General features: G+C 47.5%; 1 protein-coding gene across 2 annotated transcripts in view; it reads right to left on the reverse strand.

Annotated features, from left to right (window-relative positions):
- Positions 1–15,561, reverse strand: part of stxbp6 (syntaxin binding protein 6 (amisyn)) — a 362,415-nt gene that overhangs the window by 29,373 nt on the left and 317,481 nt on the right. The window lies entirely within an intron of this gene.

Here is a 15,561-nt window from a genome sequence, read left to right on the forward strand (position 1 = left end):
CCTGCTACATGTAGATAAGTGATGGAAATAAAACAACAGGTTGCATTTATATAAACGTTAGAAATGTTCCAAAGCACATCCGATAGTAATATGGAAACAAAAAAAAGTGTTGAGACGGGAAAAACAATTTGCACCAAAACACAAGAGTCACAAGGATGGGAGAGAACGGTATAGTTTTAATTTCAAATGTTGAGTTTTAGCTCTGATCCAGACTATCCATATTGCCACAACAAGCTGGACCTGAATGCCTTCATTCTACAATACTTGGTTGGTAATATTGTCTAGTACTGACCCATACCATTCATTATTCAGGTTTGATCTCTGGTCTCCACAGAATTTGCTCAGGTCATCCACGATTGGCAGTGGAGGTGTTACAAATATATCCTGTGCCGACTGGTTAGGTAATTGGGGTGAATGGGGATGAACACACCTAGTATTCCTGCTAATTTCCATCCGACCATTCTTGCTGGAACATGCATGTGCGGGAATGACCAGCAAAAACAGGTCATTCCCGCACATGCTGTGGTCTGCTCTGTTCTCCTGCAGTCTGCTACCGTCATTCTAGGCTGACACATGAACAGCTACTTGAGCGCAGTATGAAAGGGGTGCTGCTGCTCGGAACTATATTCCAGTGAAAGACGCTGTCTTTAGGACAGGAGAAAAGAAAAAGGATCATTTTTTTTTAAAAGTCTGATGCCCTACGTTAAATTTGTTGGGCATGCTGAGATTTTGCTATGTAAGCTCCACAGGTAATTTTGTATGTGTGGTGGTCGAACCTCGACCATAGACAACATGTCTACGTGTGGGCCTGTACTGACTTTTTCTTGCGATGGCTGCAGAATAATTGCAGGAAGAATGTTGGGCTTGGTTTATAACCAACAGTACATATTCCAGCTCCATGGTTCATTGCCTTTGGAAAGGGATTTACAAACATTGGAATCGTTTCAAGTTTCAGGAAAGAAGAGGACATAGAAACATACAAAATAGGTGCAGGAGTAGGCCATTCGGCCCTTCTAGCCTGCACCGCCATTCAATGAGTTCATGGCTGAACATGCAACTTCAGTACCCCATTCCTGCTTTCTCGCCATACCCCTTGATTCCCCTAGTAGTAAGGACTTCATCGAACTCCTTTTTGAATATATTTAGTGAATTGGCCTCAACAACTTTCTGTGGTAGAGAATTCCACAGATTTACCACTCTCTGGGTGAAGAAGTTTCTCCTCATCTCGGTCCTAAATGGCTTACCCCTTATCCTTAGACTGTGACCCCTGGTTCTGGACTTCCCCAACATTGGGAACATTCTTCCTGCATCTAACCTGTCTGAGCCCATCAGAATTTTAAACGTTTCTATGAGGTCCCCTCTCATTCTTCTAAACTCCAGTGAATACAAGCCCAGTTGATCCAGTCTTTCTTGATAGGTCAGTCCTGCCATCCCAGGAATCAGTCTGGTGAACATTTGCTGCACTCCCTCAATAGCAAGAATGTCCTTTCTCAAGTTAGGAGACCAAAACTGTACACAATACTCCAGGTGTGGCCTCACCAAGGCCCTGTACAACTGTAGCAACACCTCCCTGCCCCTGTACTCAAATCCCCTCGCTATGAAGGCCAACATGCCATTTGCTTTCTTAACCACCTGCTGTACCTGCATGCCAACCTTCAATGACTGATGTACCATGACACCCAGGTCTCGTTGCACCTCCCCTTTTCCTAATCTGTCACCATTCAGATTAATAGTCTGTCTCTCTTTTTACCACCAAAGTGGATAACCTCACATTTATCCACATTATACTTCATCTGACATGCATTTGCCAACTCACCTAACCAAGTCACTCTGCAGCCTCATAGCATCCTCCTCGCAGCTCACACTGCCACCCAACTTAGTGTCATCCGCAAATTTGGAGATACTACATTTAATCCCCTCGTCCAAATCATTAATGTACAATGTAAACAGCTGGGGCCCCAGCACAGAACCTTGCGGTACCCCACTGGTCATTGCCTGCCATTCTGAAAAGTACCCATTTACTCCTACTCTTTGCTTCCTGTCTGACAACCAGTTCTCAATCCACGTCAGCACACTATCCCCAATCCCATGTGCTTTAACTTTGTACATTAATCTCTTGTGTGGGACCTTGTCGAAAGCCTTCTGAAAGTCCAAATATACCACATCAACTGGTTCTCCCTTGTCCACTCTACTGGAAACATCCTCAAAAAATTGCAGAAGATTTATCAAGCATGATTTCCCTTTCACAAATCCATGCTGACTTGGACCTATCATGTCACCTCTTTCCAAATGCGCTGCTATAACATCCTTAATAATTGATTCCATAATTTTACCCACTACTGAGGTCAGGCTGACCGGTCTATAATTCCCTGTTTTCTCTCTCCCTCCTTTTTTTTTTAAAAAGTGGGGTTACATTGGCTACCCTCCATTCGATAGGAACTGATCCAGAGTCAATGGAATGTTGGAAAATGACTGTCAATGCATCCGCTATTTCCAAGGCCACCTCCTTAAGTACTCTGGGATGCAGTCCATCAGGCCCTGGGGATTTATCGGCCTTCAATCCCATCAATTTCCCCAACACAATTTCCTGACTAATAAGGATTTCCCTCAGTTCCTCCTCCTTACTAGACCCTCTGACCCCTTTTATATCCGGAAGGTTGTTTGTGTCCTCCTTAGTGAATACCGAACCAAAGTACTTGTTCAATTGGTCTGCCATTTCTTTGTTCCCCGTTATGACTTCCCCTGATTCTGACTGCAGGGGACTTACGTTTGTCTTCACTAACCTTTTTCTCTTTACATATCTATCGAAACTTTTGCAATCCGTCTTAATGTTCCCTGCAAGCTTCTTCTCGTACTCCATTTTCCCTGCCCTAATCAAACCCTTTGTCCTCCTCTGCTGAGTTCTAAATTTCTCCCAGTCCCCAGGTTCACTGCTATTTCTGGCCAATTTGTATGCCACTTCCTTGGCTTTAATACTGTCCCTGATTTCCCTTGATAGCTAGCCATGGTTGAGCCCCTTCCCTTTTTTATTTTTACGCCAGACAGGAATGTACAATTGTTGCAGTTCATCCATGCGGTCTCTAAATGTCTGCCATTGCCCATCCACTGTCAACTACTTAAGTATCATTCGCCAATCTATCCTAGCCAATTCACGCCTCATACCTTCAAAGTTACCCTTCTTTAAGTTCTGGACCATGGTCTCTGAATTAACTGTTTCATTCTCCATCCTAATGCAGAATTCCACCATATTATGGTCACTCTTCCCCAAGGCGCCTCGCACAACAAGATTGCTAATTAATTCTCTCTCATTACACAACACTCAGTCTAAGATGGCCTCCTCCCGAGTTGGTTTCTCGACATATTGGTCTAGAAAACCATCCCTTATGCACTCCAGGAAATCCTCCTCCACCGTATTGCTTCCAGTTTGGTTAGCCCAATCTATGTGCATATTAAAGTCATCCATTATAACTGCTGCACCTTTATTGCATGCACCCCTAATTTCCTGTTTGATGCCCTCCCCAACATCACTACTACTGTTTGGAGGTCTGTACACAACTCCCACTAACGTTTTTTGCCCTTTGGTGTTCTGCAGCTCTACCCATATAGATTCCACATCATCCAAGCTAATGTCCTTCCTAACTATTGCATTAATCTCCTCTTTAACCAGCAATGCTACCCCACATCCTTTTCCTTTTGTTCTATCCTTCCTGAATGTTGAATATCCCTGGATGTTGAGTTCCCAGCCCTGATCATCCTGGAGCTACGTCTCCGTAATCCCAATCACATCATATTTGTTAACATCTATTTGCAGTTAATTCATCCACCTTATTACGGATACTCCTTGCATTAAGACACAAAGCCTTCAGGCTTGTTTTTTTAACACCCTTTGTCCTTTTAGAATTTTGCTGTACAGTGGCCCTTTTTTTCTTTGCCTTGGGTTTCTCTGCCCTCCACTTTTCCTCATCTCCTTTCTGTCTTTTGCTTTTGTCTCCTTTTTGTTTCCCTCTGTCTCCCTGCATTGGTTCCCATCCCCCTGCCATATTAGTTTAACTCCTCCCCAACAGCACTAGCAAACACTCCCCCTAGGACATTGGTTCCGGTCCTGCCCAGGTACAGACCGTCCGGTTTGTACTGTCCCACCTCCCCCAGAACCGGTTCCAATACCCCAGGAATTTGAATCCCTCCCTGCTGCACCACTGCTCAAGCCACGTATTCATCTGCGCTATCCTGCGATTCCTACTCTGACTAGCACGTGGCACTGGTAGCAATCCCGAGATTATTACTTTTGAGGTCCTACTTTTTAATTTAGCTCCTAGCTCCTTAAATTCGTTTCGTAGGACCTCATCCCTTTTTTTACCTATGTCGTTGGTACCAATGTGCACCACGACAACTGGCTGTTCTCCCTCCCTTTTTCGAATGTCCTGCACCCGCTTCGAGACATCCTTGGCCCTTGCATCAGGGAGGCAACATACCATCTTGGAGTCTCGGTTGTGGCCGCAGCAACGCCTATCTATTCCCCTCACAATTGAATCCCCTATCACTATCGCTCTCCCACTCTTTTTCCTGCCCTCCTGTGCAACAGAGCCAGCCACGGTGCCATGAACTTGGCTGCTGCTGCCCTCCCCTGATGAGTCATCCCCCTCAACAGTACTCAAAGCAGTGTATCTGTTTTGCAGGGGGATGACCACAGGGGACCCCTGCACTACCTTCCTTGCACTACTCTTCCTGCTGGTCTTCCATTCCCTAGCTGGCTGTGGACCCTTCTCCTGCGGCAAGACCAACTCGCTACACGTGCTACTCACGTCATTCTCAGCATCGTGGATGCTCCAGAGTGAATCCACCCTCAGCTCCAATTGCACAACGCGGTCCGTCAGGAGCTGGAGGTGGATACACTTCCCGCAGATGTAGTTGTCAGGGACACCGGAAGTGTCCCTGAGTTCCCACATGGTACAGGAGGAGCATATCATGTGACCGAGCTCTCCTGGCATGACTTAACCCTTAGATACACTTAAATTGGCAACAACAATGTTAAAAGTTACTCACTGTTATAGAAGAGAAAAAAGAAAAACTACTCACCAATCACCAGCCAATCACTTACCCCCCTTGGCTGTGACATCACCTTTCTATTTCTTTTTGCCTTCTCCCTGTAGCTGTACAAGCACGCCTCTCCACGCACCTCCTTGACGCTGGGCCCCGGACTCCCTGCTGTGCCTTTTATAGGCCTCACACCGAAGTCCCGACTGCCTCTCCACGCACCTCCTCGACGCTGGGCCCCGGACTCCCTGCTGTGCCTTTCATAGGCCTCTCACCAAAGTCCCGACTGCCTCTCCACGCACCTCCTCGACGCTCATGAAATGAAACGGCACCATTTCTACATATTTGCATTTTACAAGTATAGAGATGGAGGCCGATATTCATGAGCTCCCAGTGGAAATCATTGTTCAGCGATCTTTGCAACCTTCATTAAACCTGCAGAACTGACAGCATTCTAAGAAATGTGTCACTGTTATATAAAAGTAAATTTCATAACATATAATTCAAGCTCATACTAGTATTAATGATCAAACGCGAAATAGCCTGATTGCGAGAAATCTGAACTAAAACCAGAAAATGCTGGAAATACTCAGCAGGCTGCCTGACCTGCTGAGTGTTTCCAGCATTTCTACTTTTATTTGATATCAATGGACTTGCTCTCGAAGTGAAAATAAATTTTATTTCTCAAGCAAATGCGCGGATGCATATTATAAAATGCAAGGTGAGAAGAAAGACCAATCAGTTCTACCAGTTGTTTCACCCACATTCAGGACCGAGGCATTTCCTCCTGCCTTGGCATAAAACCCAAATTCGTGTAGCCTAATGGCACTACAAATTTACTTTTTGAATAACTAAACTGTGTCTGCACTAGGTGGCAGCCTATTCCATAAATTAATTGGTCCAAATCTGAAGAAATTAATTCCGAAATTACACTTCGTGATGACACCAATGAGATGAATGTTTTACATTGCTTCTCAGAATAAAGGTCAGGTTAATCCTGACACATCGGCGAATCCTACTGTGGCTTTAAAACTCGGACAGCTGTTCACACATGAAATAAACGGCTGATAATCTCATTTTAATCTCCGTGGACACACTGTTAAAACACTTCACAAAATATGGAACCTCACAACAGCTGCTTCGCTCTCTCTCACAGGCACAGATGAGTGAACGTTTCTGAAAAGAATATTCCACAAGAGTACTGGAAGCTGTGTACAGCTGCCAACCGCATTGGCTTTTCTTTCCTCCCAGTCCCTCAAGAGGGTAATGAATCATACTGCAGTATGATTCCACAGGTACAGTCAAGCCTTCCTGTACCTCCCACATGCAGCAACGTGTGAAGCCAGACAGTGGTCACTGGCAGGCTAGTTGGCCAATCCCATCCTTGTCTATCGTCAGAAGGACAACTTAACCAGAGTTTCCAGGCTAGGAAAAAGGGCAGTGAGGGAAAAAAAAACCAGGCAGCAATCCTGCTTCTAACTGGAATCTACTGATCAATGCTAGAAAGTGCTGCCATGGAGATATTTAGTGGAACACAAATATAACGTTCAGTACCTGCCAACATTTAAGTTCTAGCCAGCAATTAATTTTAAATTTATGATCTAGGGCTAGGATTAGCACCAAAAACTGGGCAGAATACAATTGCTGCAGTGACTCGTATACATCATCTAAGCAGGTCTTTTCCAGCTAGCAGATCATTGCAAGTCTCCAAGACGCTGTTTGTATCTTTATTTTAAATACATGGAAAATACATTCGGACTTTCTTCCTCCAATATGTTGGAGATATTATTGTAGACTCGAGTACTTGCCTCTCCCAATGCTTTTCCTTTTAGGTAGAGGTGTTTTATTGCGGTTAAAGATAAGTTTAATGCAATGCGTTTGCTGAATAACAGCTGAAGAATGGAATAGATTGAAACACATTCATCATTGGGCTGGAGATCGTAAATCAGATCACAGGCTTTTGCAAATTTCACTTTTATATTTACTTCCACACAATTCTTTGGGATAGATTTTCGGTCTTTTGCTGCCTCTCTTAGCGCCCCGGAGGGGTGACAATGGTGGCGGAAAGCACTTGCGCTCAGGCAGCCTGCGTCCCACCGGCACATTTGGTGCCGGGTTTGCAGGGGTGCAGAGCAGTGCTGTCCGGGAGAGGCGAGCCGGTGTGCAACACAACACATCTAGTTGCAGCACTGGCTTGATATTTGGATTGTGCCTCCTCGGTAGCACCCTGTTCCAAACTGTACCGGCCGAAGTGATTGAAGAAATATCGACTTCACATAAGGTGATTGTTTTTATTTTTGCGATTTATGTTCGGGTCGCGTCAGTAATGAATTGGGAATGTTTTTGGTGTTTTTTTTCAGGTTTTATTTTCTACACGGAAGCCTCTTTTAGGGCGCTCCCAGGCCGGCTGTTTCGTTCGGGATTTTCAGTGGCTCAGCTGGGCTCACGCCCTAAAAGAGGTGTGGAACGCCTCCTGTAGTGCTGAGCTCCAAACTCCAGGCCCAGCTGCGGAATTTTGCGGCAGCAGAAGCAAATCCTTTGCTGGTGCAACGGCACAACCGAAGTGTGACCAAATTTCTCCCCCTTTATGTTTTACAGTCTATTCCAAAAGTTTTCCATTGGATTTGAGAAGTGAGGGAAGAGTGATATTTAGAAACAATTTTGATATGTTTAGAATATATGGAGTTGATAAAGACATCACTTTGATAACATGCAAGAGTGGAGGAGCCCTTTGATTTACCTTTAATTGCTAAGTTTTACTTCTTCAATGTTTTTTGTTTAATTCAATTTAATGATTTCACTTGGTACAAAATAATGACAATGACCGGAATTTTCCTTACTGAGTCGAGTATGGTCAGGTGCGTGTGGGCCGGTTCCGCGATGCATTGATCTCCAGAACACTTTCAGTTAATGGCCCCTATTAAGGCAGACATGTGCATTTCCCGGCCCTATTAAATGGTGTGGGTCTGAATATTTCATCGATGACTCATCTCCAGTGGGGATATTTAAAGTAGCTTTGGCTGCATTGCATTTGAAGGTTCATCTAGGGGTGTGGAGGGAGTATATTGTAGGATCTTCTTATTGCTGAGATTTCTAAACATGACTTCCCAAAGACAGAGGGTTGCACCCAGGTTTTCCAATGACCTCCTACATATTCTTGTCTCTTCCTGCTGATGGGCGGAAGAGACCTCCCCAAGAGGCAAAAAGAACCTGGGAGGTGGACAGCAAGGATGTGGTGAGGAGAACCTGGGTGCAGTGCCAGAAGTGCTTCAGTGATCTCATTAGATCAGGAAAGGTGAGTGCAAAGCCACTCACCTTCATCCTGCTGTGCCTGTCACCAAATCTGCATGACTCTGCCTTCCCAAGCCTACTTGTGCAGATTATTACTCACACCAACATACATTGCACATCCACCCATCCCTCTCTATCTATACACTCACATGCCCCTCTGACTAACCACCCCTCACACTCGCCTTCATCCTAATGCAATCCTAACAAGTAAAACCACAGAAGGCCATTCGGTATTGGCACCACACTCCCTCAGTCACCCTCTACAAATGTAACCCACACAATTCTTACACTCATGCCATTACTCTCATATAAACTTCTCTTCTTTCTCTACTTGCAGGAGAACAGAGCCCACAATAAGAGAATAGGAGGCGACTCTCCATCTTGCAGCATCTTAACTCTAGCAGAGCAGGTGGCCCTGGGAGGTCTCCAGAGTTGCATATCTGCTGGCGATAGGAGACGGAGAGAGGGAGAAAACTCTGCAACCTGGTGACAGAATGACATCTCATTCAGCCACATGGCATACAAGAGTTACTCATATGGTGACTGATGTCAGCATCCAGTGAATGTTCATCATGTGCATAATGGTATTGTTACCCATTTTTAATATAGATTTCTAATCACTCTCCCACAAGTCCATCAAGAACCCCCACCACTGTCAAGCCTGAGGATGAAGATGGCTCTTCACAGGAGCCTCCGGCCTCCGAGGGTGCAGTCAGCAGACCCAAGTGCACCCAGCACCAGCGCAGATACACACACCTTGGTAGGATCTGTGCACCATAGAGTAGTCAACTGGTGTCTCAAGTCACAAGTGAGCAAGAACAGATGGTGTTAACAGGAAAAGCAGTGGAGACTCCTCGCCGGAGAGCGTATGACACTCCAAGCTCTGCTCAGCAACATGCAGACGCTGAGCCTCACGGGCCATCGAGAAAGCGGGTGATCCTGGAGAGGCAACAAGAAATGCAGGAGGCTCCAGCAGGTATTGCAGCCACGATGTCTGAAAATGTGCAGAAAATGGAGCAGCCCATCTCCAACATGAGCACCATCATGTCACAGGCGATGACAACAATATGCTCTTCCATGGAAAGGATGGTCACCTGCATGGAGCAGCTAATGTGCCAGTCACATTAGCACATGCTAGTTATGGACAACAGATGGCAAAGGCTCAGAGACCTAGTGGATGAAATGGTCCTTTTCTTTAAGAGCTGTGACTGTCTCAAAGAAGCGGCCATGGGTTGGTAAGGACTCACCACCTAGTCACCGACATTTATGAAATTGCCTTCCATTTGTTTTCCAGCGGTAATCATCACACCGCTTGTGTTGACACCCCGTCGGGCCCGCAGTGACCCCCCACCAACCAACGGCGACACCTTTTCGCCCCGCGTGGGAAATTGCCCATAGGAACGCATCAGCCGCCGCTCGGTGTCCCCAACAGCTTTCCCCTTCGAGAAGCTGTATGTGGCTGAGCAGCGTGTTGACCCTTAAAGGAGGGCATGCTGCCGCGGCCGCCCTTTTATTTTAAATTGACGTCCGAATCAGAGGTTGGCCCGACAATTGCACCCACGGGTTCGGCCGGGCTTCCAACAGGCAGCCTGGCACCCCCTCTTGGGTACCGGGCTGCTGGCCCAGCGGGTCGAACTAAACTAACTGCAGAGTTCGTAGCGACCCTCCACTTTAACAAAAGGGGAGGGACGTTGTGACGCATCAGTGACGCGTCGACGTCATCAGCGCGGTGTTGATGACTCCAAGCGACGTCCGCTCCAAGGGCACTTCCGCCCCGCAGCCGCCCCAACTGAAAAATTAAATCAAAGCTGAATTTCGCTCTACTCTCCGCCCCATGGTGAGTGTGCCCCCTTTTGGTCGGAGGGCAATTTTGGCCCTCTACTCTCTGGGAAGAATGTAAATATAGGCTTGTGTCCACATGACCTCACTGCTGTGCAGCAAGGTGCTCTCCAGTTCCTTGCTAGCAGGGAAGTGCGGGTGGCCAATGAGATGGATGATGGTGAAAGTGCTCACACCTCTCCCCCGTTGGCCTCCTCTCAGTCAGAGCCCCTGATGGCTCCTCAGGTCACGATGGCCGATTCTGCCCCCGCACAGTCGCAGGAGCAGCTGACTTTGACGGGGCCCTCACAGGCTCCAAAACCCAGAGGACGTCCGCCAAAAGTGTCTACGCAGTCGCAGTAGGGAAGTGAGCAGCCTGCCTCTGCCGAAGCCACAGAGGTTGCACCTCATAGAAGCATGTGTAAGAGAAAGATGAAACAGAAGTAGATGCACATGGTTGTTTAAATAAATATTTCTGTTAAGGTTACGTTACTGTTTTGTCACTATAAAACAATTTATTTTCGCCACTTTCCGGTCATGCCCATTTTTGTCTCACCATTCACTCCAACTCACTAAAGCGGCTTAGTGAGTTGGAGTGAATGGTGAGACATAGCATTACCTCCAGCAATGGGGGTCAGTGTGAAAGGCATGGCTTGGTCATTGTAGGGATGCTTTATAGTGTTATTGGAAGGGGGGAGAAAGACAGGGGGGAGGGGAAACTTGGCACAGCATGTGGCAGCCATGTGTGTGCATTGCAGGAAGTTAAGTAAATCTGGACATGAAGAGGCCATCCCTGGCAGCAATGTGCTCTGGTGCTGGTGGCATCTGGACCTCAGGTTCGTCCTGCTCCTCCTCGTCTTCCAGCTGATGCTCCTCCTTCTCCTCTGAAGAGGCTGTGTGCTCTGCGCCTTGCTGCTTATGCAGCTCTAACCCACGTTGCTGCGCTATGTTGTGCAGTGTGCAGTACGCGACGATGATTCTGAGGACACTGGCTGGTGCGTACTGAAGGAATCCTTTAAATCCGTCAAGATATCTGAAGTGCATCTTCAGCATGCCTATTGTTTGTTCTATGATACATCTGGTTGACATGTAGCTTTCATTATAGCGCTCCTGACCTCATTGCTTGGCCTCCTCAAGGGTGTCATGAACCACGTCTTCAGCAGACCACCCATTGTCTCCAAGCATCCAGCCAAGAAGTCTGTTTGGCGGTAAGAAGAGCTGAGTGAGGATGGACTAGCGCAGCACGAAAGAGTCCAAATAACTGCCAGGGAATTTGGCACACACATGCATGATGATCTTCCTATGGTTGCAGACCAGCTGCACATTGAGGGAGTGGAAGCCCTTGCGACTCACAAACACTCCTGGGTGACGTGGAGGTGCCCTGATAGCCACGTTGCAGTCGATGATGCTCTGCATCCTTGAGAAGCCAGCCAGTGTGGAAAAGCCGAGAGCACGCTCAGTAACACTGACTTCATCAGTGGCAAAGTTCACATAACTGGCCGACTTGGTGACCTGTGTGATGCATCTGTGGGTGGCCAACTGCGACACACCACAAATGTCTGCTGCAGATCCGTGGAAGGAGCCTGAGGCAAAGAAGTTGAGGGCGCTGGTGACTTTGACAGCTACTGGTAAGGCATGTCCACCAGGTCCTCTGGGCTGCAGGTCTTGCTCCAGCAAGCTGCAAGTGTCTGCGATGACCTGGCGCAATAGCCTGAGCCTTCTTTGACACTGCTGCTCCGTCATGTTGAGGAAGCTCATCCTCTGCTTGTATACAGAGTTAAGAGTATCGACTCCGGCGCGGTGCAGCCCGGTGCTGATGTCCTCTGTCCTGTGGAGCATCAGCTCATTGAGAAGGTTGTTGGTGTTGTTGTTGCTGCTGATGTTGGGGCTCATTCTGCTCCGATTGCGAGGACCAAGGTGAGACAGGAAACGCAACAACTATGCTAATGTAATAGATGGCCGGTCAAATAGAGATCAAAGGAGCAATGTTATGATAGTTACTCCCAGCGTCACAATGCGGATTCCGTGCACTAAGGGGTGCAACAGTCATGATCTTCACCGCGCGACAACTACAAGAGACATGCAGGGAACAGCATCAACCCTTGTACATGGCCTTCTTTGACCTCACAAGGGCCTTTGACACTGTCAACCATGAGAGACTATGGAGCGTCCTTCTCCCTTTCAGCTGTCCCTAAAGGTTTGTCACCATCCTCCGCCTGCTCCATGATGACATGCAAGCTGTGATCCTGACCAACGGATCCACCACAGACCCAATCCATGTCTGGACCAGGCTCAAGCAGGACTGCGTCATCATACCAACGCTCTTCTCGATCTTCTTTGCTGCAAGGATCCATCTCACTCTTTACAAGCTCCCCGCTGGAGTGGAACTAAACTATAGAACCAATGAGAACCTGTTCAATCTTCATCGCCTCCAGGCTAGATCCAAGATCCAAGGCCGTCCCATCCTCTATCATCGAACGACAGTATGCGGACGAAGCTAGAGTCTGTGCACATTGAGGCCGATCTGCAAGCCATCGTCAACACCTTCACCAAGGTGTACGAAAGCATGGGCCTTACACTAAACATCCGTAAGACAAGATCCTCCACTAACCTGACCCCGCCACACAGCACAGTCCACAACGTGGACCATTTTCCATACCTCAGGAGCCTATCAGCAAGGGCAGACATTGATAACGAGGTCCAATACCACCTCCAGTGCACCAGTGTAGCCTTCGGCCGCCTGAGGAAGAGAATGTTTGAAGATCAGGCCCTCAAATTTGACATCAAGCTTATGCTTATGGTCTACAGGGCAGTAGTGATACCCGCCCTCCTTAATGGCTCAGAGACATGGACCATATACAGCAGACACCTCAAAGCGCTGGAGAACTACAACCAGCGCTGCCTCCGCAAGATCCTGCAAATCTACTGGTAGGATAGACGCACCAACGTAGTGTTCTCGCTCAGGCCAACATCCCCAGCATCGAAGCACTGACCACACTCCACACTCGACACTCGACCATTCCTCCGTTGGTAGGGCCACATCGTCTGCATGCCCGACATGAGACTCCCAAAGCAAGCGCACTACTCGGAACTCCTGCACGGCAAGTGAGCCCCAGGTGGGCAAAGGAAACATTTCAAGGACACCCTCAAAGCCTCCTTGATAAAGTGCGACATCCCCACCGGCCCCTGGGAATCCCAGGCCCAAGAATGCCCAAAGTGGACGAAGAGCATCCGGGAGGGCATTAAGTACCTCGAGTCTCGTCGCCAAGAGTATGCAGAAAACAAGCGCAGACAGCGGAAGGAGTGTGCGAAAAACCATCCACCCTGTCCTTCAATGACTGTCTGCCCCACCTGTGACAGAGATTGTAATTCTCGTATTGGACTGTACAGGCACCTGAGAACTCACTTTTAGAGTGGAAGCAAGTCTTCCTGGATTTCGAGGGACTGCCTATGATGATGATGAGTTACTGGCAATATGGTGAGAATGGCTTCCATGGTTGCAGAAAAGACTTGAAAACTCTAGACACCTAGGGGCCGAAATTTCCCATCACCGGAAACGTGGCGCACCTACCCTATTTCAGATGTTTTTACTGGCACAGTGGATGTGGTGGCCTCGAGTGAAATTCTGTTCTTTGGCATTTCTTTTTCCAATGGGCCAGAAGTCGGTCATAATGGGGGCAGAAGTTTGGCGGTGAGCGGAGTTTTGCGACTAGAGGGGCGGACGTTGGGGACGGCGGACTATCCTCCGCTGTCAGTCATCAGCACTACGTATCTCCCCTTCACTTAAAGGGGAGAGCCACTGCCATTATTTAAGCTAGGTCCATTGGGCCACCAGGAAGCATTTTGGCCAGGCCAGCAGCCTGGCACCCAAGAGGGGATGGCAGGCTGCCTGTTGGCGGCCCGGCCGAAACCAGGGGCATAATTGTCGGCCCGACATGGCAGTCGGCCGACAAAAAAAATAAGATGGCGACGCGGCAGTGCCTCCTCCTCTTTAATGGCAGCCGCATCGCCATTTTGAGCACACCCCAAGCACACTGCGCCAGCAGAAAAAGCTGCCAGTGGCACCGAGCAGCGGGAGGAAGATTTTCTCGGCGGAATTTCGTGATCGGGGGGGGGGGGGGGGGGGACATTGGCAGTGCTCGCTCTGATGATGCACTTAGGACGGATCGGCAGAGGGAAAATCTTCCTCCCGCTGCTCAGTGCCGCCGGGATACAGCAGGACTGGAATTTTCAAAATGGCGGCCATTACACAAAAACTCGCCAGCCATTCCATTCTGCAGCGTGGCCGACGATTTCCGGCGGTAACAGGCCTCAAGGGAAGGGGCAATTTTGGCTCCTTAAATCGGTGCTCAAAATTGAGTCAGCAAGAGCCTTTCCCTTCGGCAAGTAAGCAGGTGTCATGGGATTTATTGGGATTTCCATACCCTGCATTCATGACCTTGATCGATGGTCACTGTGCTTCTGCCTCAGGTTGACAGACGTGGTTCCTGAGCTGTGTGATTCCCGTGGCCATCCATTGAAATTCAAAAGGTCTGGCTAAAATCCCTACAAGTCTCTCTACAAGCATTTAATGAGATTAATTAGGTCACCCGCCTCTGCCGTTCGGGTCTGTGGTGCGCTGGCAAACGCGCTCAAGTTAAAGGCGCGGGGAGGCGGAATCACGATGTGCTTGCATTTTCTGCAACTTTTACTGCCGACTCGCCTCCAAACCTGCACACACGGCAGCGGGAAAATTCCAACCAATGTGTCTGTACAACTGGGACAAAGAGTAATATCTGCATCGAAGCTCACCAACATGAAATTATGCAGTACGAATGGTTATATGCACTGCAGGTTAAAGTCACTGTGAATGTAACTTATACCATGTTTTATTGTAATGTTATCAATATCCTGTTTTACTGTAATGTTATCAGCTACAAATAGGACTTGTCACATCCAAAATTAGTTAACTTAGTTTCTAAAAGTAAACTTTACTTAAAGATGAAACCAGGACACAAATGTGTGATTTTAAATTGGCATAATCACGAATGCAGAATTACATTAATTTCTTCAAGACAGATTCTGTAATTCTTAGCAAACTAATGTCATTATCAATTTTAGAATCCAGTTCAAATTAAATTGTAAAATAAAAAGAAAATGTACTTTTATCAATTGTTGTGAATTAGATGTTTACTGAGTTGCCTAAACAGTAGGAAATGTGATAAAAGACAAGAGCCTGATCAGTTGAATGGAAAGATCAATCTCTTTCTCGCCACATTTTGAGCACAGCTGACTGAAACTATTTGTTTATCTTTACTTAACAGCAGCAATTCTGTGGTAACACCTACAGTAAATACTACACTTGAAATGCCAACATAGACTGGGAGCAGTCCAATTAGTTAATGACAAATATTAACACGCACTGCTGCGGAATGCTGC

This window comes from Pristiophorus japonicus, chromosome 4 (assembly GCF_044704955.1).
Source record: "Pristiophorus japonicus isolate sPriJap1 chromosome 4, sPriJap1.hap1, whole genome shotgun sequence".
NCBI classification, from domain to species: domain Eukaryota; kingdom Metazoa; phylum Chordata; class Chondrichthyes; family Pristiophoridae; genus Pristiophorus; species Pristiophorus japonicus.